This window comes from Acinonyx jubatus, chromosome A1 (assembly GCF_027475565.1).
Source record: "Acinonyx jubatus isolate Ajub_Pintada_27869175 chromosome A1, VMU_Ajub_asm_v1.0, whole genome shotgun sequence".
In the NCBI taxonomy this organism is placed as follows: Eukaryota; Metazoa; Chordata; class Mammalia; order Carnivora; family Felidae; genus Acinonyx; species Acinonyx jubatus.
The window spans coordinates 74,749,974-74,777,718 of NC_069380.1; positions in this window are offsets into that span (position 1 = coordinate 74,749,974).

Consider the following 27,745-nt stretch of genomic DNA (forward strand, 5'->3'; position numbering starts at 1 on the left):
AAATTACAAATCCCACCCACACTTAAGAGGAAGATATGAATTACAAGGTCTGGGTCATTGGTGTCATCTTTGAATTCTCCATACTACAAATCACAACATTTGGAACTAAATAAAATGTCTCCCAAACTGCAAAATAACTTTAGGATAACTATAGGTGACTGGCGGCATGTTTCACATGAATTCTAGCATTACCTCTCATATGACCACAGTTTACCAACCAGATACCTGTCTATAAGAATTGGTGGTACCCAATGGATGGTTTTCTAATATATATCACTAAAAAGCTAATCTAGGAAGTCGCATTGTTTCTGAACACGTTAGCCAATAACTTTAAGAATAAAACTAAAATGTGTGGAATTGTTTCTCTTTTTCAGGAAATGCCGGAAAACAAGAAGGACACAGAATAATACTGAAGGAAATAAAGATCTCTGTGAAAGGAGAAGGCAATGAATAAAAATTAGCTTGAATGTCACTCATTATGTCAGAACAAGCATCTTCTAAGAAGAAAATTCTGATTGATTTCCACATAATCACTCTGATTGTATACAATCAGCCTCAGCCACACATGTGCTATCTCTTCCACTCTGTCTGTTGGCTGTGCCTACAAACGACCAAGAAAACACAAATCAGGGAGAGGAAGTGACTAAAGGGTGGATTTAAATGTTTCTATTTTTACCAGACCTTAGGCTCCACTGTTGACTATTTCACGGATACCTGAAAGAGCCTGGAGCTGGCCATACGTGCTACCTGGAAACCTCTTCTGCCATTCACTGAAAGCAGTCTGTCTGTACTTCAGGATCAGAGAATGAGTAGGTCCAGTTTATTCTCGACTCTTTTGTTAGAAAGATGGCGATAAAAATTTGTATTTTCTGCAGTTTAAACAGAGGCTGTTTTGAGACGAACAATTCTCGCCATAAAATTTGCTGTCAACGTCTACAAAATTTCTATTGTTCAATTAAGCAAACGTAGTACAAAAAAGAGTAAAGTTGAGGACATAAAAATAAGAATTCACAAATTCACTGACCAGTTAAGCTTGGCTAGATAGGAAGGAAAAAAATGTGTGCATATGTTTGTATATAATTCATATATATTTTCATATTTCATCCACTCATTATTCATCTGATATTACCATTACTGAGCACCTTTATATGTTAAACATGGTATGCATTAAACATTTAATATCATTTTTAAAGGCTGATATATATACTTTCATCAGAATTTTAAAATAGAACTTCTCTTTGCTATAAAATGACAAATTTATACCTCGTAAAGGCTATATAACTGATTTTAAGAAATTTGAGCAAATGTGAAAGAATTGCGTGATACTATCTGTGGTTGTTTCGTTAACATCTTTGTTCACAGCAGTGCAGATGTCTCAGGAATTTTTATCGGAATGCTAGAAGTCATAAACAGCATATTATACTAAAAGACAGGTGCTTTGACCGTTGTGAATAAGTATTTGATAAATATTCTGAAGTTCATAGACTTTTATAATTTGAAAAAAATCTCAGTGCTTATTTAGCTCAAGTTTTATTTTATCCTGTGGAAATTTTAGATATGGGAAAATACCCTATAGAAATAAAATATCTTGTTTCGATCAGTTACTATAAAGCAATTATCTCCCCATTAGAATAATCATTCAAGTAGTCTATTTGTGGAAAAAAAATCTGCTTTTACACACTTTACACAGTGGTGTTTTGTGATTCAGAAACTAAGGTAATTCATCTTAGACCTAATATGTTTATCTCACAGTACATGGTTTTTGTATGATATCTGAAAGATATTCTTTCCAGTGGGTAATTCTTAAATTCCAGCCTGAAACCAACTTACTACATTTAAAAGCCCTTCCCTGCCACTGTCAAGAGTAGAATAAAGATTTAATGTTCCCAGTTATTCATTCCCTTTAAAAAAAAAAACTGGGGTTGTCACATTAAAAAATGAATAAATGAAAATAAAAAGAGAGAGAGAAAAAAGAAATTCTCTTTTGAAGCAAATTCATACACATTTATTGAGTATGCAGACACAATGACCTTGTGCCTGCAATTTATACTAAAGTAACAGGCTTTTATTTTTTATTCACTAACTATGTTACTATTAATACTATCAATAACAGATCACTGCTCATAGAAAATATAATAAAAGTTGTACAATTCATTTGCTCATTCCTTTATTTCTTCATTCATTCATCTCATTTATTGGGTAAGGGGGAAAAATGCTCAAATCAGTGATTCTCGGCAGGAAAGTTGGCTGGCTGCTTGAAGGTAAGTGTTGGTAGAATAACAGAGGAGCTTATGAAATGATGTGGAGAGTCTTATGAAAACACTCATGCCAACACCCTCCCCCCCCACCCCCGTTACATCAGAATGTAGAGGAAGTTACTTCTAAGCCACATTTTTAAGTAATGAGCATACTACAAGCAGGTAGGGCTCTGTGTGTTTTTTAAAGGGCAGAGACCACTCCAAACCTAAGGTAGAGCAGGAGTTAATGGAAATGTCCGTTTCCTGACATGGAGAATGCAGCATAGGAGTAAGCACAATTAAAGGAAAAGTGGAAGTTCAGTTTGGGGATGTTGAATTTAAAATGCCAGTGGGATGGCATATAGGCTGAGAGGTCACTAGAAGCAGTTTTACATAGGATCCTGTTGGAAAGGAGGAGCAGGCTCACTGAACACAGACATTTGGTAGTTTTCTTTCCGCAAATAGTGCTTTAGAACATCTGAGCAAATGACATCCCTGCAGCAGAGAAAAGAACGGAGGACTCTGGTGAAATTTTAGGAAAATCTAACATTTGCAAGATACGTACGGAATGAATAAAAACATTTTGTTTTCTATTTTAGGCAGAGAGTGAGTGGGGGAGAGGTGCAGAGGGAGGGAGGGAGGGAGGCAGGGAAGGAGAGAGGGAGAGAAGGGGAGAGAGGGAGAGAGAGAGAGGGAGACAGAGAGAGAGAGAATCCTCACTCAGCATGGAGCCTGATGTGAGGCTGGATCCCGTTACCCTGGGATCATGACCCGAGCAGAAATCAAGAGTCACATGCTCAACCGACTGAGCCATCCAGGCATGCCAAAACAATTTTTTTAAGGTTGGAAAAAGAAAGGAAGGAAATAGAAGGAAAATGGGGAGTTTAAGAGAGCAAAAAGGAGTAGAAAATTCTAGAAGGGTGGTCAAAACCACAAGCGTATGCCAATAAAATAAGCAGCCAAAATTGTGCATGGATATAATGATGAGAAAGCACACTGATAATATATTCTTGTGCATTTTCAATGAAATTATTGGGATATGAATGGTATCTGTTGCAGAAAGAAACTACAGGACAGCATATGAAGGGAGATGACGTTTCCAGGAAGTACAGTGGGAATTTATTTGTATCAGGATCAAGCCAGACGCCGGAGGTGAGGGCAATTTGCTGCCATGTTTCAGCTGTCATGTGGGTTCCATCCTTTGGGTGCTGTTACTAGATGCAATGATCTACATTGTGCACTCACCTTCCTACCAGCCTGAAGATGCTGTCAACGCTGATGAGGAAGAATTAAAGGGCCGCCTCTTGCAGACGTTATCGAACTGGCCAATCAACCGACTCAAGTTCGCCTTACCGAGGACTACCAGGCACGGGAAAATCGGTTCCTAGTTTTTAAAGTAGGTCGGTTCTCAATTTTTGCTACTTAGAGCAAGGCACAGGCTGTCTTAAGTAAGAAGGAATGCTCATTTTTACTGAATCTCGATAGTAATAAACTTCAGGGGTACTAGAAACATTAATATTTCATCAATAACTCTACCACAAAGTTAAACTAATAGCAAGGATATTACAAAGGAAATAGAGCTAGTGCTTTCCAGTTGTGAACTAAGGAGCAGTCTGACGGAAGGTGGGGGGAGGTGGAGGAAATAGACATGAGGATTAAAGGGTACAATGGTCATGATGAAAAAAATAAGTAAAATCATAAACGGCATTTAAGAAAAATAAAAAGCAGTCACTTGGCATTGCTTGAGGAGGCATTTTCTTTTTTTTTCTTTTCTTTCTTTATTTTTTTTTTTATGTTTATTTTTGAGAGAGAGACAGTGTGAGCAGGGGAGGGGCAGAGAGAGAGAAGGGGACAGAGAATCCCAAGCAGGCTGGGCACTGTCATCACAGAGCCCGACGCGGGGCTCCATCCCATGAACCCTGAGATCATGACCTGACCCGAAATCAAAGGGTGGACGTTTGACCGAATGAGCCACCCAGGCGCCCCTATATGAACATTTTTTAAACACTTTGGTGATGTGCTTCAAGATCCATGATAATAATGGCAATAAAAAAGACAATAACTATAATCAACTATTTTGACATTATTGATATGTTGACATATCAATTGATACATTATTCCAATCAGTCTTCAAGACAGACACTCTGATTCTTTTAAAACGTATGGGGTATGTCGGTATAGAATAGTAAAATAATATACCCCTGAATGCATAGTTAAAAGTAGAGAAGTACTATATTAAATCCCTTTAAAATTTTTAAATGTTTTTTTTACTGAAAACTTTTACAATTGGTAATCTACCCTATAAAATAACTCTAAGCGTCCCCCAATTTTTTATTGCAACATAATTGTGTCAGATAAATGTTTGAAATTAAAGCTAAATGTAAATACGGGAGGAACAGCCTTTCTACTTTTGAGTTGAATAGGATACAAAATTACATATACAGAATTACCAGCTCAGTTTTGCTCTATCATCTCTGTAAATACATATGTTCTATATACAACTCTTTACCGACTTACGATGGGGTCACACCCTAATAAACCCACTGTAAATTGAAAATACTGTAGATTGAAAATGCATTTAATACATCTGACCAACCGAACTTCATAGGTGAGTGTAGCCTGCTTTCAACGTGCTCAGAACACATACATTAGCTTGCAGTTGGGCAACGTCATCTCACACGAAGCCTATTTGATAATACAATGTGGAATATCTCATGTCATGTATCAAATACCGCGCTGAAAGTGAAAGACACAGTAGCTGTAAGGGGTGCAGAAGGGTGTTTACCCTCCTGACTGCGTGGCTGACTGGGGGCTGTGCTCCCGCTGCCCGGCATCACTGGAGAAGATCGGATCGCATATCAGGAGCCCAGGGAAAGATCAAATCCAAAACCTGAAGGAGACTTTCTACCCAATGCATATCTCTTGCACCAGCATAAAACTGAACAACTCAAAGTGGAATCATCGTAAGTCAGGGACTGTCTGTATGGACACTCTATCCTCCTACCCATTCATTCACCCATCTGCCTAACTACAGTCAGGATTTATAGAAAATAGAAGCACAGGGGCGCTGGGGTGGCTCAGTCAGTTAAGCATTTGACGTCCAGCAGGTTGTCAGTTCGCGCCCCGCATCAGGCTCTGCACTGACAGCACGGACCCCGGAGCCTGCTTTGGATCCTCTGTCTTCCTCTCTCACTGCCCCTCTGTCCCTATCTCTTTCTCTCTCTCAAAAATAAACATTAAAAAAAAAAAAGAGAGAGAAAATAGAAGCAACATACTAAAATATCAGATGCCATTGTTTGATGGTAGCGGACGTATGATTTGTTTTTCTTCTTTCCTCATATATATCTGTATTTACAAAAACTGTATGGATTATTTCATGACAGTAAAAAAAAATACACAAATTTTGCCAATGATAAGTGAGCTCTGGTCCCCCACTAAAAACAACCATAAAACTTCTTTACTTCAAACTTAAAGAATATGGAGGGGGAAAAAAAAAACACAGGTTGTCACTGTTCAAAAAAACAATACGTCAAACATTGGAATACTTGACAAAAATATTAAAAATAAATACCAATGAACAACATCAACAAATTCCAGCCAAAGCTGACCTCACATAAACTCCAAGGAAGACCTACACTCAAAAAGACTAAGAATTAACACATTTTCCCCTTAAAATGTCAATTCTCAACTCATTCACACTTTTATTCCAGCCCACACAGGACACAAAATGCACTCCATGTAGTTCCAAGAGAATTTCCTTAATATTCTGAAAGGTTCTAAAAGGGACTACTGGGTGACAGAGTATCAAAAGCTCCCCTTTCTGGTCACATCCTCACTAGGGTGGAAACCTTAATATTTTTGTACAAATACAAAAAGTAATTCCTTACCCCACCTCACAGGCCATCTCTGGGGTCTCTTAGGGCTTTGGGTCAAGTCAGAGTGAGGAAGTCATACAGGCGAGAACAGAGCTGAGGCAGAAATAGGGCTTTAATGAAGGCCAATACTCTACCTCCTTCTGAAGCCTGAAGACTAGGGCTTTTGCCTTATTTTCCCACATACTGAGCCTAGACTTTCGTGAGTAAATGTCCCTCCTCACCCCCACAGCATCTGCCTGTGGCTAATCATTTCTTAGTTCACATCAACACCAGCTTTCCTAAACCCAGAATCAACCTTCCACATAGCTGGGCATCATTTACCAAAGTCATGGTTAATGCTGATCTCTCTTTTTCTCTCTCTCTTTTTTTTTAAATCTTATAGCACCCATTAAATCAACAATAGGGAAAGATACTTTTAGCTAATTTCCAGAGATGAAGAATCTAAAGATCAGAGAAATTAAGTGCCTTTTCCAATTCTGTACAATTCTGTACAAAATATTTAAATCTTTTCACCTATTAATAACCCATTTAACACATGATAATGTATGTAAATCACATAGTGAACAATAAATTAACACATAGCTGTGTAACCAAGATGTCACGTAGGACCTCCCTCCTCTGAAGACTTAAATAAACTTCATTCAAACCCTCAGTTTTATGTCCAGAGCCTCCCTGTGATTTCTCATGATGAGAATCTCCTTTCTTACAATTTCTTCTTCATTGGGTTCTTGCTCAATACGTGCGTATCTCGCAACAGGCTGCCTTCACTCAAACTCAGGACTAGTTTGGGTGACCCCCTAAAAAGGCACTCATCCAAATGCAATGGAGAGTCCTGCAAACTTTACCGAAGTTTTCTCAGAAGTAAAAGTGTTTTCTATCCCATAGTTCGCAACATAGAACTGCTCTGAAACAGTAAAATTCTCCCCAAAGAAGCTTCCCAGTTGGCCCATTGAGAGTAGCATGCTGGTGCATGTCTAGCGATGGGTCTCCGGTGGGGGGAAAGCCCTTATTTGTAGCGTCTGCCATTTTCTGTGGTGTAAATTTCCCACAGTGGCCATTTTCGAGCTATCGTTGTGACGTTCCTGAACTCAGATTTAGAACTGAGAAACCATGTGCACAACTGGCTCTTGCAAGCCACTGTGGGTGGGCTGCAGCACGGCACAGCTCACTAGCAAAGGTTTTTCTCACTGGGCTTTTCCAATGCAGGGCCCCATCCTCTCTTCTAACTACCAGTCACATCCCTTGGGAATTTTAAAGTCTGTGTTTTCTCTGAATGCCGACTCCCTCAGCTTTTTCACACTTTATGAAAGTTTTAAACCATGTCCATAAATTCTTTGATCCACATCCTAGGTAAAGATGAGGTCTATACTCTCTCCCCTTAGAAGCAGACCGAGGTCAGCGACGCTCTAGTAACCAAAAGAATGCAGCAAAAGTGACTCTTTGTAACTTTCAAAACTCGTTAAAAATAGGTTCTAAGTTTCTGCCTTGAGTTCCTCTGGCCACTCCTCCTAGGACATGCTTACTACCCAAAGAAGTTCGACTACCCAGAGACTGTCATGTTACAAAGCCATTCCCCAACAGAGCCCCCTGCCAACAGCCAGCATTAACCTCCAGCCTACCGAGCAAGCCATTCTGGACGTCCAGTCCAGTGAGACGTCACATGATTGCAACCAACGGTACCCACAGGAGAGACTCCAGATCTACCCAGGCCCTTCCCAACTTTCCCGTACCACAAAGTGGCGAGTAAGATAAAATCTCTTTTTAAGCTTCTAGGTTTTGGCTTTCTTTCTAATTTATCCAAACTCATAATGACTGAAGTCACTGAGAGCAAGCTTTTCTTTTCCTACAGAATTGCGAAGTATTTTATTATTGGTGATAATTTAGTATGATACAGAGATGGGTAATATCACGTTCCTTCCTGAGCAGACACAGAATACAGAACAAATTTAAAGTATGGCAGAGAGGGGCACCTGGGCGGCTCAGTTGGTTGGGTGCCCCATTCTGGATTCTGGCTCAGGTCATCATCTCACAGTTCATGAGTTTGACCCCCCTCATCGGGTTTTGTGCTGACGGCCTGGAGCCTACTGGGAATTCTCTCTCCCTCTCTCTCTGCCCCTTCCCTGCTTGTGGACTTTTCTCTCTCACAATAAACACATAAACCTTAAAAAAAATTAAAACTGAAATAAAATATGGCAGAGAAAAAAGTTGGCTTCATAGAATAACAGGTTCTAATTCTAAAATTGTCACAGTTTCACAGTGCAGCCTTAAACGATACAGCATCTGAAGATTCTATGTTCATTATTTATCACCCCAGATTTGGGGTCAATTAAATCACCCGCCTTATCTAAGCATTTCCCAGGATGTTTAGGATGAAGCGCTATAAGAAACTCAATGCTATTGCTGAGGCACAGGTGTGTTAGCCAATGAATGGGGATGACGATAAAAAGTATTTTTTTGTGGCTGGAGAACCCGTTACCATACAGGTAATGCAAACAGTTATAAAATTGACCAGTGAACTCCTCCTGTTCATAGGTTTTCTGGTAAAGCTTCTTGAGTTTCGTTTTCCTGTGTTCTATCGGAAGTCTTTTAAAAGGTTACGTTTGGCATTTTTTTTCCATTTTAATTCAAAGGGGGATTTCCTTTCGCCCTGTCTGTAGTATCAATGTTAGCCTGTAAAATCCCCAGAGGAATGGAGACAGAAGTTTCTGGCGTCGTTTATGGAGAACTAAGTGATACACAGAATGCCATCCACAACAAGCAAGGCTCCCAGCTTAACTGCCCACGAGCCTTTATCAAAAAATGGCATAAATTTAAACTGGAATCAGGCCAGGTCCTACTGGTACCACTTTAATGGAAGACTATAACCCAGTGTGTGAAGCGGGGCGGCCACATATTTCTCTGGTCACACCGCCTGTAGAAAGCTCAGGATAAGTAGCAGAAGCTCTATTTCCATAAAATGACAATGCCAAATTAATCCCAATTATCCTGATCATTGAGCATTTAAATGAGAATGAAGACATTAAAGGTGACTAATTACCAGGAAGGCCATTTCTGGGGATGAATTATAAAAGATTTGAAACAAAGACACTGCAAAACAATGGGTTTCCACTGCCCACATCCTGTCAGTTTGTTTATTTGTACTGGTCGCATTGAATTTACACACCAGAAAATTGGGAATTATTTGGTTGTTAAAAGAATGTGGAAAAGGCTCTGTGGAGACGTGCATCCTCATTCGTGTTTGTGAGAAACAAGAAGTCACAGCTAATTATTTCTAAAGTAGTAACTTTATCAATTTCAGATGCAAATACAAATTAGGAACAAAGGCTGTGAATAAATGTGAAGTTACGAAGAAAATGCATTTCTGAGTAATTGTTGGCTTCATAAATTTGCTTCCACTGAACAATAAAGTGGCGACAGTTCCGGAATCATCATGATTTAAAGAGATGGAAGGCAAAAACGGAGGAGACACTATAGGAAATACATTTTTACTTATGCATGAGAAAACCCAAAGTTGGATAACATCGTCTTCCCTTTTGAGTCTAGAAGGATAATTTCCTTATTTGCATTTCCCCAAGTTGTTCCTCAGAAGTAATTCGAGAATAATATTCTCGCCTTCTAGAAAGGAAGATAAAGCTGCACTAGGCACAGTTGTTTTATTTTTTATTAACTTTTTATTTTTTTATATTTGTTTATTTTTGAGAAAGCGAGAGAGACAGAGAGGAGACACAGAATCGGAAGCAGGCTCCAGGCTCTGAGCTGTCAGCACAGAGCCCAACATGGGGCTTGAACCCACGAACTGTGAGATCATGACCTGAGCTGAAGTCAGACGCTTAACCCACGGAGCCACCCAGGCGCCCCGGCAAAGTTGTTTTATTAAACAGTTAGGCAGCAACCTAGAAGGTATAGTTTTTAAAACTTGGTTTGATTCTGTTCAAACATATTTCCTACCTGCTACCAAATAGCTTTCGCATTATAAAGATTTGGGCCCATGCAGAAATTTGTCTGTGAAAACAAATGAAAACAAAATGAAACAAAGCAACTTTGCTTCACCATGATATGTATCAGCACTGCATTGTCAAATTTGGATGAACAAAAAGTCAAATATGGAAAATACTAATAGGCAATATCCTGATTTCCAATTACTTGTGTGCTAAATTGCTTAGGGGCCCTTGCCTTAAATTTAACATGTGAATTCTTCATTTTCTTAAACCTGACAGGAGAGGGTTGCTCTACTTTCACTAAATTCCACCTCAAATTCTTGAATATATTGTTAAACTCTGCCAGCACAGAGCCCGATGTGGAGCTCGAACTCATGAACCGTCAGATCATGACCTGAGCTGACGTTGGACGCTGATCAGACGGACGCGTTCCTGTACTTGACTATTTAGGTAATCAACATCCCCGACATGAGTTGAAACAAATGAAAATGTCAAAACCTACCAAAGGTCAGCAATATCATACGTTTGAGCCAAGAATATAAAGGAGAAGGCCATTTCTATCTTGTCCACTGGTATGTTTTGGGGGTCTGCAACTGGCTAATGTCCCATACAAAATGCTTAATAATCACTTGCTCGATAAATGCAAGCCCAACTCCTTGTCCTAATACTGTTTATTTTCGATGTCACATCTTGTATATACTTATCCATCTTTCACCTTGCCATTCCATCCGTCCACACACATACAATGTTGCCTGGCCATGACCGATGGGTCAGACAGGAAATTTATTACACTGGAAGAGTGTAACATTATTAAAGGTAACGAGTGCAAACAGAGTATCTTAAACCACAAGTGCGGTGAATCAAGAATCTAGTTAAATCTTGATCCGCCAGACCAGAGTATTCATTCAGCTGCAGTAAATCGGAGCCTTTCGCCACCGTTGGTATCATAACTACGTGCAAATACAGTGAATGGAGATCTGAGACAGATCGACAGGAGATTACTTAGTTCCTCCCTCAGGCAAGGTCAGCAAAGAAACTGGGGAACAGCTTGTACTACAGACAAAGGCGTGGGCGTGAGCCAGTGTGTTGGGAACAGTGCTGAGCTCTGCTCTCCTCTTCCTCTGACTCTAGTCATTGTAGGTCGTATTGAATCACATGACTGCATAGTCACCGGGTCTCTCCCGTTCCACACATTGAAATCATTATCTGGAAAGAAGCCGGTACTAGGAAAAGTCAGACCCTCATTCTCATGGCGCACTTCCAGGGGCTTCTGGCAACAGAAACAACGTGTCGGGATCTCTCTCCTTGGTTCCACTGCTGTCGCCAGGACAGCAGGGCCTGAAGCTTAGCACCAATTTTTGTTGAATAACAGGTGGTAAGTAATCTAGTGAAGATTCAGCACTGAGGAAACCCCTTCGTTAGAGGATTGCATGGACTGTGAGGCAAGCTAAAGCCGAGAAAGAGAAAAAAAGGACTGCACGAAAGGGTGTTGGAAGCAGATTGGCCAACGTAACCCAAACTCCCTAGAGTCATTAATAGGCCCGCCCTGCAAACCGAAGGAAGGAAATAGAAGCACTAAGGGTGAGGTTGAATCTCAAAGCTCTGAAGGTGCCTGGCATGCCAGGAACAATAATTCTAAGTGTTCAGGCGTTAGGTACGGGAGGGAACGTCCAAAACCTGGATGGAAGATTTCAAGAAGTGTATCTACTGTGTGGTAGAAACTAGGTTTGAACCTTCATTTTTTCGTTTCTTTGTTTTCGTTTTGTAATTTTTTTTTTTTTTTTACATTTACTTATTTTTGAGAAACAGAGAGAGATAGGTCATGAGTAGGGGAGGGGCAGAGAGAGAGGAAGACACAGAATCCGAAGCAGGCTCCAGGCTCCGGGCTGTGAGCACAGAGCCCGACGCGGGGCTCGAACCCACGAACCATGAGATCATGACCTGAGCCAAAGTTGGACACTCAACCGACTGAGCTACCCAGGCGCCCCGAACCTTCATTTTAAACCTTCTGTTTCCTCTTGATTGGGACAGATGCAGACTCAACGTCCAAACTCACTTCTCCTCTCATCATCTGTGCGGACTGGTGGACATTACTTAAATTCTCTCTTTCAGCTTCATCAGCTCTAAAAAGGAACAATGATTACAACTGCCTCACAAGATTGCTGTGAGAAAACAATTGGAAACTCTCACCAAACTGTTTAACATAAGATCCAGTTTACAGTAAGTGCTCAAAACAGCATGCTACTTTCTCAATTTTTAGGAAGTGGCAATGGCAACCAGTTGAGAGCCAGCAGAACTAGGAATGTCAGCGGTTTCCTCAGTTACCGTCCATAATGGATTTTGATGTTTTGCTGGCCCCATCGGTAACCTTGTTATGGCAACAGAAAACCCGCAGGTGGTTTGGGGGACCCACCATCTTCTCTGCCCTTGACTCCAGGAGATGGAAGGAGGCTGTGATGTGCAGGGCTCCAGAGGACATCATTCCAATAGATTCGGAGACATGGTCTAGTTTGGGATCATGTTTCTTCCATGACTGGTTCTGAGGTAGGCATGGACACAAATTAGGCTGATCAAGGCCTCTAAGACTCCCTTCTGGGGTTTAGTTAAGGATACCAGGAAGTTCCCCTTTCCTTCCAAAGACAGGTACTGGGGTCAAAAAATAGAACTCGTGGTGATGAAGCTTAATGAATACATGTGAAATGAGATCCACCGTATTCTGTGATGACCTTCGAGCCCTTGAAGTAGCCCCACTTAAAAATCTACTCCTGAACTGTTAGTTACACAAGTCAATGAAGTATTGGATTTTGCATAAGCAAGGCTGAGTTGAGTTTTCTCTCACTTGTAACAAATAGCATCCTAACCGACTCATGGTCATTGATACACTCCATAATTGCTATTGATCACAACTTCTGCTTACAAAGTTAGGAGCTCAGATGGGTTGGCCTCAACTAATTTATCATGCGTACGCGGTCCCTAAGTGGGTTACAAGCCCTCGCACACATTTACTATTGCCCACTAGCCGATTTCTCTTGATCTTAATGTGCTTTTTTTCCCCCCTTTAAGTACAATAATAGTAGATGAAAATAGTGGAATCATAAATGTGGATAGATTATCATGAGATTTTAAGTGAAATCACCATGATAACTATATTTTTAAGTATTTTAGGCTTTCGTTTATATACTTTTTTGTTTCTGTTTTAGAAACTAAAATGGCTCTCTCTCTATATATATAATTTTTTTTCTTGTTAACCTGAAAATGTGCCCAAAGGCTAGAAAGCAATGGGGAGATACATGAACTTGAGTAAGTAAATATCTGCTTCTTGTCCTCAAAGTACCTGAGGGCTTCAGTGATAGGTGCTATGTAAATGCAAAAGTAGCCTGGAATGAAAACAGCTTGGAGCTGTCTCAGAGAGCAAAGCTATTAACCCTAGGGTTCTGGTCACACTCTAGCTCTGGCAAGCGTTCAGTGCGGATTTAAATCAGTGCCATTTTATTTGAAGGCGGGGTAACTCAGAGACCGCACATCCTCTCGGGCAGCATTCGTGAGCCTTACTGCGAGGTGACATTTAATGCACTCCAACGCACCCAAGGCAGAGGTGCGACAGGTATTCTTTACCACGGTGTAGGGGACAGAAATGCAGACTGGATGCAGGGGGCCTGTGCAACCTTTAGATTGCCTTCATTTCTCTTAAGTCTTTAATAGTTCATATAACAAATACAAGGGGTAGGGAATGAGCTGGGTTTAGTAACGAGCATACCTTGTAGTGTTAGGAGAGTAAACCGGCGTATACTTAAACATTTATAACTAACTGCACTCCATTTCTTCTGCATAGATTAGAGAGAGAGAGAGAGAGAGAGGCAGAGACAGAGAGAGAAAATGGGTGAGCACTCCAAGATTTAGACCGAACGCCAGGAGAGCCTAAGATATGTTCAAAAAGTGAAGGCAGACTACCTCAGAGAGAGTTTGAATTATGTCAAGGGGAAAAGCCAGTGAATCTGTTTTAAAATTATTCTTGATGATGTAAGAGAAGTTACGGAAAAGAATAAGGTAAGCTCCAGGTGGAAAGCAGCTATGTTAATGATCGAGTGACTGGATATTAGGCGTAAAGAAATGAAGATCAACTTGAATGATTTCAAGAAGGCCTCCAAGAAGTTTGGATGCAGGAAAAAGGAGAAAGGGCACCGAAACGTGCAGAGTCTAAAATGGCGGCAGAGCATGTTCTGATTTATGGGACACATTCCCAAGATTTGAGTCCTAGGTGGTTCGAAAGACAGCTTCCTCCCCAGGGTCAATATGGAGAATCTTTGGTTTTTCAGCAGCTGTGGGCCTTTCTAAGAGTTTCCAAAATAACAGCTAATGACTCCCTCATCACCTGCAGCCTCGTAGATACGTTGCAATATACGTGACAGGCCATTTTTTCCGTCTCTAAATTAAAAGAGAAGCATTTATTGGGCTTTAAACTAGCCCTCAGCATGGCAGAATTGTCCATTTTGAATAAAAATCTTGAATAAAACCTTTCCTTAGATTTTCAAATATGCAGAAATTTGTTGTCTAAAGACGCATTTTGAGGGAGACAATTGTTTAATAATAATTATAGTGACAGTTAAGTCAAACTGGAAACTTATTTATTTGTAAACTGTTCTTATTTGTAATTTGGAACACATACTCAGGAAGTTTATGGTGTATTTGATAAAGAACAAAAATGTGTACAATGCATCACTGTAAGTGATGAAAAGCAGAATGTTCCCCTTATTTTCTAAGGCAAAGAGCTCAGTTTTCCAAATAAAATATGCTAATACGCATCTATTTTTTAAACAGTAAAATAAATTTTCTAAAATGAACCTAAAACAAAATTTTCTTCCAAAATTATTCCACCTGAGCATATTGCTGCTTTAGAGGGTATATTTTAAACTGTTTTTTTAATTTATTTTTTATTTTTTTAATGTTTATTTTTGAGAGCGACAGACCGAGTACGAGCAGGATAGGAGCAGAGAGAGAGGGAGACACAGAATCTAAAGCAGGCTCCAGGCTCTGAGCCGTCAGCACAACACAGAGCCTGACGTGGGGCTTGAACCCACTGACCACGAGATCATGACCTGAGCTGGAGTCAGACACTTAACCCACTGAGCCACCCAGGCACCCCAAATTGCTTTCTTTTTTACAGCAAGGGGATGCAAAACAAGAACAACAAGAAACAGCAAAAGCAACTAGAGGTGAGGTTTATATGGTTCAAGGAAAACTCTGGGGTGAAGAGATAAAATGAAACATCATCTAAGACATATAAGCCCCATCTTCTACCCCTGGAGTGTGCCAATCTGCCCTCCTATGCACAGCATACCAACCCATAACTGTCATCCCTGCTTCTCATCTTGCAAACATGCATCTTTACTTCCGAGGAGACCCCAGCTTGAGAAAACAGATCCAGTAGCTGTGAGTGATGCCACAGGAGCCAAGCTGGAGAATCAAGTCACGGTCATGACCCATGCAAGGGCAGGTCACGCCAAACAGCCCAATTACAAAACACAAAATTTTAAAAAAAGAAAAAAAAAATATTTCCCCCGTTTGTATGTGATTTTGTTTCGTTTTGTTTTTAATTGACTAAAAATACTGGCAATACTATATACAATATATACTATATTGCTGGCAAGCAATCCATTAACTCACTGCTACTTTAAAAGGACTCACTGAATAAACTGTAACATTCTGCCAGGTAAATAATGCAAGGTTTTGTATATTGTGTTTTTATATACGCGGAAGGCTCTCAGAGATGACAGGGGACCCATTTTTTTCAACTTTAATTTAAATTCCTTCTTTTTAAGTTTATTTACTTATTTTGAGACAGACAGGGACAGCATGGGTGGGTGAGGGGCAAAGAGAAGGGGGGGGGGTGGAGAGAGAGAGAGAGAGAGAGAGAGAGAGAGAACCCCAAGCAGGCTCCTTGCCATCAGCACAGAGCCTGACTCAGGGTTCAAACTCATGAACTGTGAGATCATGACCTGAGCTGAAACTAAGAGTCAGACTCAACCAAGTGAGCCACCCAGGCGCCCCTTAATTCCTTTGTGCGTGATATCCAAATTCAAGGGTCCGAGATTTAAAATTAATAAGGAGGTCTGTAATCTTTCAGGGAGATCTTAACAGCCCACTAGGCACAAAAAGACTAAAAGAAGGGCAGACTAAAATTCATTTTTCTTCCTGCAGCATGGTTCATGACTTAAACTCATGAAGCAATAATTTCTTTTTTCTTGAAGAACAAATAAAAGCCTTGTGCTCGCTCTCACTTCACATTTGAATCTGACTCATACCGTTGCTCTAAATGAAATTTGTCATGCATCTTTACCCAGATGGATGTTGACTTTCTGTTGTGGAAAAGAATTCATCCGGTGTTAGCGTCGACCACGCTGGTATTTGGAAGCAGCCAAAGGACCCTTGGGAGACATAATACATGGCTCCTCCTGGCTTGCCAGCAGAGGACAAGATGGGAAACGGTGTTTAACCCACATAGCAGTGCGGACACCCTGGCTAGAATCATCAGCCTCTTCCTCTGTCCTCCAGCACATGAATTCATTGAAAGCTCACTTCCCACACAGGCCATAGAAACCACCTCTGATGGCCCATGTGACATCCGGGAGGGGAAGGCCTGGAGCCCCTCCACAGGACAATTTGGGGTCATTTGTCAAAATTTGGACCTGATGATACACTCTAGGAACCCCAGCCCAATCTACAAGTGAGGAACTAGAGGCAAGAGGTGGTTCAGTGCCCAGTTCCTGGTGATGAGACGCTTTATTTTGAGATCAGTATGTACTTTGTTGCCCCTGAGTGTCTCCTTCTGGTTTTTTTCCAAAGAAGCAGATGAAAAATAGAAAACAGAAATGCTGCTGTTGTCTTTCTAGATCTTGGGACTGACTTTTAGAAAACTTCATTTGTTATTACCTTCCCTTAATAAAAAAGCAATTTTAAAAACTTAAAAAAAAAAAAAAAAAAAAAAGGAAACCAGAGCCAAAGGCATTGAATTAGTCATCAAAATATGTGGCTATTAAAAATTACCATCTTAATTTTGGAAAAAATAATCAAAGTTTTGAGATAGTTTCAATGCCTTAACTTCAAGATCAGATAAGAGAAAGCAATAAAGGAAAAAAGCAAATCAACACTGTAATTTCCCAGGCAGTGACCCATATACACCAGAAGGGAGTTCTATAAACAAGAAATAACAATCAGTATCCCTCGCTGGAGAAAAATACCCAAAGATTTAAAAATCTTGGTAATCATTTGTAGCACTTATGGTTAAGAAAGTAATTAACATTCATAAAAACATATATATGCCATGATTATAACTTCTTAGAACATTTTTTGACCTCACTTCATTTTCAGGAGTGGGAAGTTTTATTTTGACCTTTTCCGGTGTTACATTCTTGAAACTGGATCATCAACTATCTCTTAAATATTATTCTTTGAAGAGAGCGTATAATTATAAATGCAAATTATGAGCTTGAAACCTGAAAGATGTGTTGCCTTTTTCAAGTATTTATCCTTTGAAATGTTCAAAATAACATATTGACAAAGGTGTATGCTTTAAAGAGGCTTTAACAAAACATCTGTGATATGATTGTTGCTATGGCAACTGGTTTATTAAACATTAAAATTATTAACTCTGAAAGCCATTTAGGCTAACATGAAAGGAGGAACTTTAGAAACATAATTGAGGCATAATAGGAAAATAATCTCACAGCAGAAGGACCTCCTCCATGTTGCCTTCTGGGACCAGAAAGATCTGTAGAAAAACGTCACGGCTGGTCCTTAGGGGCTGCAGGGATATGAGAGAGTGAATTGTGATAGACCCCTGGGACATTTTCAAACATTTGTGTAGGTTTTTATTTCTTCCAAGATCTTCTTAAGACTGCTAGTTCCAGGTTTATGTCAACCCAGGGTCACGTGACAGCTTTTGTGGGCCTTCGGACTTTTGCCTTCCTTGGACTTTACCATCATAATACTATCAGTATTAAAACTTATTTTTTTTTAAGCATGGAAACATTTCTTTCTTTTCTATTTTAGGCAAAACAGAATATATCTGTATGGCCCTTGAAAATTGCATTTTATTTTCTTAGGTTTATTTATTTTGAGAGAGAGAGAGAGTGCGCACAAGCAGTAGAGGGGAAGAGACAGACAGAGAGAATCCGAAGCAGGCTCCACACTGTCAGCGCAGAGCCCGATGCGGGGCTCGATCCCACAAACTGTGAGATCATGACCTGACCTGAAATCAAGACTCAGAGGATCAACTGATGGAGCCACCCAGGCGTCCTGAAAATTGCATCTTATTTTGATGTGGGAATGACATGAAAACTTTCTCTTCAAAAAACAAAAACAATGGCAAAGAAATTTTTTCTTTGGCCCTGAAATTTTCTTTCTCTTTTTGACTTTACAATAAATTAAGATATTTTCATGGGTCCTAAAAATATCATGGTCCCCAGGCACTGTGACGAAAGCACCCACGGATGAGTCGGTGTCTCTTCTTCTCACGTTTTCTCTCTACTGACTTCATCCCCACACGGCTGCGATGACTACCTGTACACAGACAGCTCACAACTGTCTCTCAGCAAGTCAGGACATAGCATCCAAAGTCTGGCACCCTCTCTGTGTCTCTCAGACACCCCATGGAACACTGCAGTCAATACACCAAAATCCCAATGCATGCACCGACCCAACAGCCTATGGTCTCATAGGAACTCTCACCTCACTTGACAGACCAACCCCTTCCCCAAATTCACCAAGAAGGACAACAATACAATGGCCCCCATCTTAGTCTGGAGCTGGGAAAGAACTTCATTCCTATTCATGTGTATCTGTGTTTTCCAAGTTATCTTCATTAAGTATTATCAGATAGTAACAAAAGTATTTTGTTAAAACTATCATATCTAAGTAAGGTGATATAAAAATATTTGTCAACATCTGAACAAACTGTAATGGAATATCAAACTCTTGTCTTATGCTAAGACATAATCAGTTCAAGAGGAGACATGTTGAAACCCTCATATTGATCATCTCATATTCCAATACAAATCTGGTTTCAGGGTGCCTGGGTGGCTCAGTCGTTTAACTATCTGACTTTTGGTTTCGGCTCAGGTCATGATCTCGTGGTTCCTGAGTTGGAGCCCTGCATCAGGCTCTGTGCTGACAGCACAGAGGCTGCTTGGGATTCTCTCAGTCTCTCTCTCTCTCTCTCTCTCTCTCTCTCTCTCTCTCTCTCTCCCCTCCCCTCTGCCCCCATGCACTTGCTCTCTCCCTCTCTCAAACTAAATAAATAAACTTAATTTTTTTTTTTTAAATCTGGTTTCAGTGAAGAAAGTATCCATCTTATCAGATACAGTAAAAACTATGTTAGGTTAAAAAAAAAGGCAGAGGTGTTTACTGAATTTTGTATTATTGAAATGTCACTGTTATAGACTGAATTGTGTCCCACCAAGATTCATAAATTGAAGCCCTAATTCCCAGTGCAATTGTATTTGAAAACAGAGCCTTCAGGGAGGTAATTAAGGTTAAATTAGGTCGTAAGAATGGGACCCTAATCTGATAGGACTGGTGTCCTCATAAGCAGAGGCAGCAAAGATCCCTCTGTCCTTCCCACAGGCACAGGGAAAGGCCACATAACAGCATAGTGAGAAGGTGACGGTCTATAGGCCAAGGAGAGACACAGCGCGGGTAGCCAAGCCTGAGGGCATCCTGATCCCAGACTTACAGCCTCCAGAAGTGACAGGAAATAAATTTCTGTCATTTCACCCACCCAGGCTGTTACGGCAGCCCTAGGTGACTAACACAGTCACTGATGAAATATTTTACCCCTTGGCTAAGGCTGACTAGTCATGTGATTAAGCCCCGTGGTCACCCCAGGGCACTCCTTTCCAGGAAGTTAGTTTCATGCCAGTTTCTCATTCATTCAAAAAGATTGGAATAATAGCTCATATTTATTAACGCTTTCCTAGGGTGGACATTTTAACTCAACCCCATAATCCTGAGAGGTAAACACTATTATTATCCCCGTCTTCCAGATGAGAAAGTTGAAGCACAGAGATGTTACTAACTGGCACGAGGTTGCACAAAATGTAATTAATGGAGCTAACCGGTAAACCTGGCAGTGTGACGACAGAGGTGGTCTTGTTTTGTTTCATTTTATTAACCCAGAAAATTATAGGACCTGTTAATGGGTGCGGATGATCAGAAGACACTGAACATCACTTTTCCAATGCAGAGATCTGAATAAGATTATCTCTGGTTTCTCAGATCGTGGATTATGATGGGGAAGGGAAGTATGCGCCCCTCTGTCCAGCAACATGGTTGCAGGATATGTGTCCTCAACAGGCACAAAAACGTAATAAAATCACCAAATCCAGAGACTCACATCTGCTTCGGTGCTAGGAGGGTCTTTCCAGCACTTCTGAACAGCCCTCTCCTCTTACTCCTGGAAAGGGGCTCTTAGAGACACGGAAGGACACCCCCCGGCAGCACCCATTTGTAAACAGGTCTGACCTCTGGTTGTACAGCCCAGCTCTCGTTGCAGGACACCCCGTGCTCTTAGAATTTCTTTCTGAATTCATCCTTGTGCCTCCCAGGAGGAAAAGTAGTCCTCATCATGCTGAGACAGGAGAGGTATTTTGCCTACCGCAGCACACTTGGTAAGAACCCTATTCTTCAACCAAAGAGGGTGTTTTGCAGATGGTAGGACAATTCAGGTTCTTCCTCACATTATGGTCCAAATCCTGCTCTGGCTTCCGGGATACTTCGAAGCTACTCTCGCACTATTTCATAACTAGGCATGACCTATACAACGTAGCTCATAAGGAATCCTGGGGAGATGAACGACAAACCCCTTGAAATATGAATACTTCCACTGGGAATGATGCACTCACCTAAGAGTATTTATTGTAGAACACTGGAGATGCTTCAGCACCAGATTTCCTCATGTTGGGGAAATCTGGTAAGATCATTAAGTAAATGCTCATTACTGCTGCAGCGATTTTTAATAAAAAGAGCTTCTCCTCTGAATGTCAAAACAAAACAGCATCTTCCATATGTGTCAAAATAAAGGAAATAAGATGGGGTAGGGGGAGGGTGTAAATTCCTATGATCACATTGGATATTTTCAAACATAAACTCATTTATTAAATAATCACTGCAAATCACTGAAGCTATGATAACAGACCTCAGTTTCCAGAACAATATTTTTGCTCACAGCGCTGAAGCAGTCCTCCTGCACATTTTAATGAAGTATTTGAAAGAGTTGTGGGCATCTGAGCAGAAATCCCACATTTTGCTACCCTGACACGCACTGTTTATTTTTAATAAAACTCCCGGTATGACAACAGACAAGGTTAACTGGGTAGTTTCCTATTTATAGGACAATCAACACCAGGGTGAATATGGAGACTGTTTTCTTTCATCTTTAGCACTGATGCAACAAGTCAGCAAAAAGCTTCTGCCCCAGCTCTGTTAGGTGTTCTGAGATCAAAAGCACACAAGAAAACAAATATCAGATACTCACAGGGAACATGTTATTTGCCACTTCAGTGAAACTTGCAATCACTCACATTTCACGCTTCTGCTTTAAAATTCTGTTGCTCATTTTTCCCTGAAAATAGATTCTGAAATCCTGTAGTTCCTTCCCCTACGTGTGGCTGAAATGTCTACTAGCTGTGAGGAGAAACGTTCAAAGCTCTCGGCGTAACGGAGAACACGTGGTTCGTTATCATTTCTTTTTAATTTATGGCCCGGGCACTCTGTGTACGTGACAACCAAGAAGCAATTTGAAAATGAAAAGGTAAATTGTTGATGGGGTTGGCACTAAAGACAGCTAACCATTGACGTGTCTTCATTAAATGCACTGGCTCTCCTTTTTTTCTCTAGGTTGTTTACATCTAAACGAAAGACTCAAGCCCACGATAAGGTGAGAAAACTGGTCGGACAAATGTTTTTCCACTCAAATTTCCAGAAGTGTCTGCTCAGCTCCTGGATGGAGCAGACCTACCACTCTACCTTCAATGTGGCCTGCCTAATCCAACCAGGGTCAGTCCTCCTCTGAAGAGTCTTGTTTTCCATAAAACCATGGGATTGACCTACAACATTCAACAGCCAATTGACGTCATGACCCAGATGGACAACCAACCACCAAACCAACCATTCTGAAGGTATGTTTGAGATCACATCTCAAAGTCTACAATTCATTTATGGGGAGGGGGCAGGGATGGCTAACATGATGCAGAGTCAAAGTGAGAGAAAAATGAGAGAAAGAGAAGAACATGTTGATTATAACCTGTGGTTCAGTTATATTCATATGGACACGCCTCGACTGCTCTCAGAAATAGAACATATCCAGTTAAATTAAGTTATACCAGTACTGGCCTATAAAAAAAGGATTTTTAGCAATACGTTGTAGCTCCTTGTGTTTGACTTCTGTCATGAAGTTTCTATTCAGTTGATGAAGACATAACAATAAATATACACCATACTACGTCAATGGTGACAAGTACATCAAGCCCCAACAGAGCATGGGGTCCAACTGTATTTAGGATAAGCTGCTCAAAAATGTCCTCTCAGATGAGATGATTCTTGAGTAGAAATCTGAATAAAAGAGAAAGAGATTTGATACTGAAAAGAAGAGAATTTCTTCCAGAGAAAACAGTACATGCAAAGTCCACTGATTGCTCCCTATATAACAGAAATGACGTATTTTAAGAGAAGGTGGAGACACAAGTCTAATTTGTGGGCAGACATAATTAGAACTCTAAGATCCACCAGGGGAATCTTACAGACCATTCTCAGAAAAGGTAGTACCAAAAAGAATTTTATTAAATTTGAGACATAATAGAAGCACTCATACGGGGTAAAAGAATGTCAGCTTGAGGATGGGATCCCAATTCAGAATAATGAATAATGAAAACTGGGACCAGAAACAAAATTAATTTCAATAGGAACAAATTAATAAGAAGTGTAAATAACAACTTAAAGCAATTTCATGAAGTTTATTCAATTCTCATAACAACTCTAGGAGGCTGGCATGTACTATTTCACTCTCATTGAAGAAATCATGAAAATGAGATTAGACAAAAAACGTACACCAGGCAAAAATGACCCAGGAGACTGGAGATGATACAGATTTCTTTGCTTTGAGAAGTGAATCTAACTGGCCCCAGTGGCCTGTTTATCCAATGGAATCTACCAGAAGTTACTTTCTGGGACTTCCAGGACTAGTCATAAGCCGTTTGGCATCTGCTGCCTTGGAAAATCCCCACTGAGTGCGCTAAGCTGCCATGTAGAATAGCCTGAGTCCGCCATGCTGGAGAGGGCTCATGGAGGTAGAGCAGTTACTAGTCTTAGGTGAGCCCAACCTTCTGGCACCCAGGCCACACCCTCCAGACAAGCTTATCCACCACTTACGCATCTCTGCGTGGCCTTCCATGAATACACATAGAACAGAAGAGGCACGCAGCTGAGTCCTGCCCCATTCCTGACCCACAGGTATAAGATGTGTAATAAAAATCATTGTTGGTTGTTTAAAGCCAATCTGTTTGGGGGATGGTTTGTTGAACAATAACATAGAACTGGTTCATCAGTTGAACAGTGGACTCCTTTCCCCTGCTTCTAATACAGACACGCCAAATTAAAAATAAAACATGGAACAATGTGGTTTGAAGGCTTTAGGAATCACTTCAGATGAGTTGGTCACAAGAAGATAATCCTAGTAGAAAGAAGTTACGAAATAGGGATGTCTGAAGTACAGCATAGTGTGTCAGTGTAGATTTAGAAACTGAAGAAGGAGGCCAAAGAACACAGAGTCACCAAGAAAGAAATCTGTCAATGTTGATGGCACTAACCATGGAGACACATATTCCCCTCTTGGGGAGTGATTCTGAGGAAGTTTCCCAATGCCAGGGTGAGTCATAAATTGCATTTCCTGTAACTGCTGTAAAATCCTTTAAAGACCATTTATTTCATTAGCAGCTTTGAAATCTTAGGTTGGTCTTCAAGACCAATCATTATTAGCAATCGGGTCTTGCTAAATGGCTCTTCAGAGTTCCTTGAATGTGATTTTTTGTGGATCAGTGTGCCTGACTCAAGTAAGCTGGAAGATATGGAAAAGGTAAGTAAACATCTTCGAACTCATAAAATCGAAAGGCAGGACTCCTGAGAAACACAGGGTTCACTATACAGGATTATAACGACGTTGCATTACGGAACCAAATTATTTAGCCAATAATTCATCTAACAGCAAATAAATAATTTTTCATTTAAATAACTCCTATTCATTAAAAGGTCAAAGAGGAGTTATAACATTTCAGGGTCTGGAAAGTCTGGTCTAATTGTTTGCTTTTGCTTTTTTCAATTTGGTTGACATCACAGAACATTTCTAGAAGACCATCTCCAGAACATCAGAGGCACAGGGAGAACTTGATGATAAATCAAAGGGGACCCACAAATACGCTTAACCCATTTAGGACTGTGAAGTAAAACCCAGGCTAGGAGGAAAGGTAGTTTTCATTATTAAAAAGCGCGAAGGAATTAGAAGTACAGACAGGCATAAGGAAAAAAGTTATCCACTATCCTATAACGCCCTACCATTTCTTCTGTGCCCAGGACAAAACCCAGGGTGCAGCTCCCTCAGGGCCGCAGATAAGGGTCAGCCATGTGTCTGCAGCCATGAGTCAGCTGAGGCATGTCCCCTTTGGAGTCCTGCAATGCATATGCCAGGGAGAGTTGCAGGAGGCAGATTCTGTAGGTACTCGAAGCCCCACCCACTTCATATCACCCCACCCTATTTGGGATCACACCCTTGGCAAGGTGTATAGAGGATTTACCAGGCAACGGAAAGGCGCAGTACCCTGTAGTAAGATAACTGGGTTGAGTACACACCACAGGAAGACACCAGCTCCCACCCATCATCAGCCGGCAACTGCGTAGAGCTGTTTCTACGACGGCAGCTGTAGATTACAGGGACACACTTATTATTTCCCTCAAGCGGCCCCTCTGGACTGTGGCTTTGGGAGCCTTCCTATCTCGGCTCTTTAGTACACGTAGTGACAGCTGGGAAACAGCCTTGGCCATGCTTCACACTCTCTGCCCCTCTGGTCTCAGACAGCGCCTCTGCCGGCTCAGGGCTTTCTGTCTCTAGCCTTTCATTGTCCTCAGTTTTCATCTGTGTCCAACCCTCCATCCCTTCAGGCATGACAACCCCTCGCTGTGCGGGCCAGAAACAAATTAACTGGGAATCTATCAAAGACAATGTTAGTATCTGCCAGATAAATCATTTAAATTGAGCCAGTGATGTGTTCAATAGTTTCAAAACGCAAAGGGGGTTTTTGTTGTGTGTGTTTTTTTATTTTTAATTGTTGAAACCAGCTTGCATAGGGACAACCCATATTATAATAGCTTTCTGCTTTTATCTTTGGTATTTAAAAATCCTAGTTTTCTGAGGTAGCAGCTCCTTTGCTGAATTTTCATATGGTTAATTTCACTTGGATACATTCTATCCAAGTGAGATGTCCACATTTTAACTGCCCAGAGTATTAGTCCCTCACGGTCTTCCCACATCATCACTGCTGTCCAGTTGGCCAATGAATCCTGCCCAGGCTCTCTCCTGCCTGTCTTCCCCAGTTCCTTGATGACAGGTCACCTTTCACAAAAACCACTGAAACTGATGTCACCTTGACGCTCTCTGTTGCAATCTACCGGTTCGCTATCCACAGATTTAGCTTCCTAAACCAAAAGGGAATTTGTCATGCCTCCAACTAACTTCGACTATCTCCCTTCAGCTCAAAAGCAAAGCCTAGATTTCTCAGCACAAAGGTGGAAAACCTTCAAGGTCTGCTGCTAAGCACTCCTTTTCCATTCATCATTGGCCATTCTTTTCCACACAACAGACTCCGACCACACCAAAGTTCTTCCATTTCCCAAATAATCAGAATAGGTCAAACTCTAATAAACCTCCATGGCTTTTGTTCAAGGTATTTCTTTGCTTAGAAAGAATTTCAAGACTCATTCAAAAGTCTTCCCTGAAACTTTTCCTAGCTCCTCTACATAAGCATCACTCGTGTCCCTACGGCACTCTATTTGCACAACCCCAAGCATGTGCGACATTCTGTTGAAATTATTTCGTTGTGTATCTCCTGTCCTCACAAGACTGCGAGTACCTTAATAGCACTTAGCATTCTTCATAGTGTAACACAGGAAGCTTCAATACTGAAGGTGCTCAATAAAAACTCGGTGGTGATGTTTTTTATTTTATTTTTTTTAAGTTTGATATATTCAATTACTTGTGGGCTTTCTTTCTTTTAATATAACGAACTTGATGACTAGGATTTCAATGCTATTTGTATTGAATGACTCTGAACCAATTCATTTTTATTTATTTTTTAATCTCCTGTGCATAATACAGAACTACATGTGTTTACAGTTAACTCTATTATTTTTTAAGTTTATTGCTTTATTCAGAGAGAGAGAGAGAGAATAGTGGAAGGATAGAGAAAGAGGGAGAGAGAGAATCCCAAGAAGGCTTTGCAATGACAGTGTGTAGCCTAGTGCTGAGCTTGAACTCACAAACCTGTGAGATCATGACCTGAGCTGAGATCGAGTCAGATGCTTCTAACTTCGGCTCAGGTCATGATCTCACAGTTTGTGAGTTTGAGCCCTGCATCGGGCTCTGTGCTGATAGCTCAGAACCCGGACCCTGCTTTGAATTCTGTGTCTCCCTCTGTCTCTCACCCTCCCCTGCTCGCACTCTGTCTCTCTCTCTCTCTCTCTCAAAATTAAATGAACATTTAAAAAAACAAAACAAAACGAGTCAGATGCTTAACAGACTGAACCACTCAGCTGGCCATGGCGTCAACTCTATTTTCAAGTGAAAGAATCGGAAAGTTTTTCATTATTATTTTCTAAATTAGATATTAATTTAAAATTTAAAAAAAATATGAAAAACACATTTGTCCGTTAAATAGGTACTTCCAAAACAACTTTGAGAATATATTTATCCTCCTAAGAAATTCCGGGAAAATTCATGAATGTTCTTACAAACAAATGATAAACTGATTTCAATCTTCTCTGCTTGGAATATCAGATAATGAATATTATTTTCAAGTGAATTTTTCAGAATTTCATGCCAAAATAATTTCTTGCCTCCTGAAAATTAATCTAATTATGTTAAAAATTATAATTTTAGTTTTCTACTATGAAAGCATGCAATCGAAAATACTATGTGATTGCCATGTTTAAAATGTATTTTCTAGTGGTGCCTGGATGGCTCAGTCAGTTAAGGGTCAAACTTCGGCTCAGGGCATGATCTCACAGTTCATGGGTTCAAGCCCCGCATCAGGCTCTCTGCTGACAGCTGGGAGCCTGGAGCCTCCTTCAGACTCTGTGTCTCCCTCTCTCTCTCTGCCCCTCCCCCACTCATGCTCGCTCTCTCTCTCTCTCTCTCTCTCTCTCTCCTCTCTCTCTCTTTCTCTCTCTCTCTCTCAAAAATAAATAAACTTAAAAAAAAATAAAATGTATTTTCTAGGTAGCATGCAGACATATAAAATATTCTTAAAGGTTAACATGTGTTTAAATCAACACAGTCATAAACAAACAAATAAATAAGGCTGCAAAAATACCAAGGAGATAATAGTTCATTTTCACCGAAAATTTCAATTTTGTTTAAGTTTATTTATTCATTTTG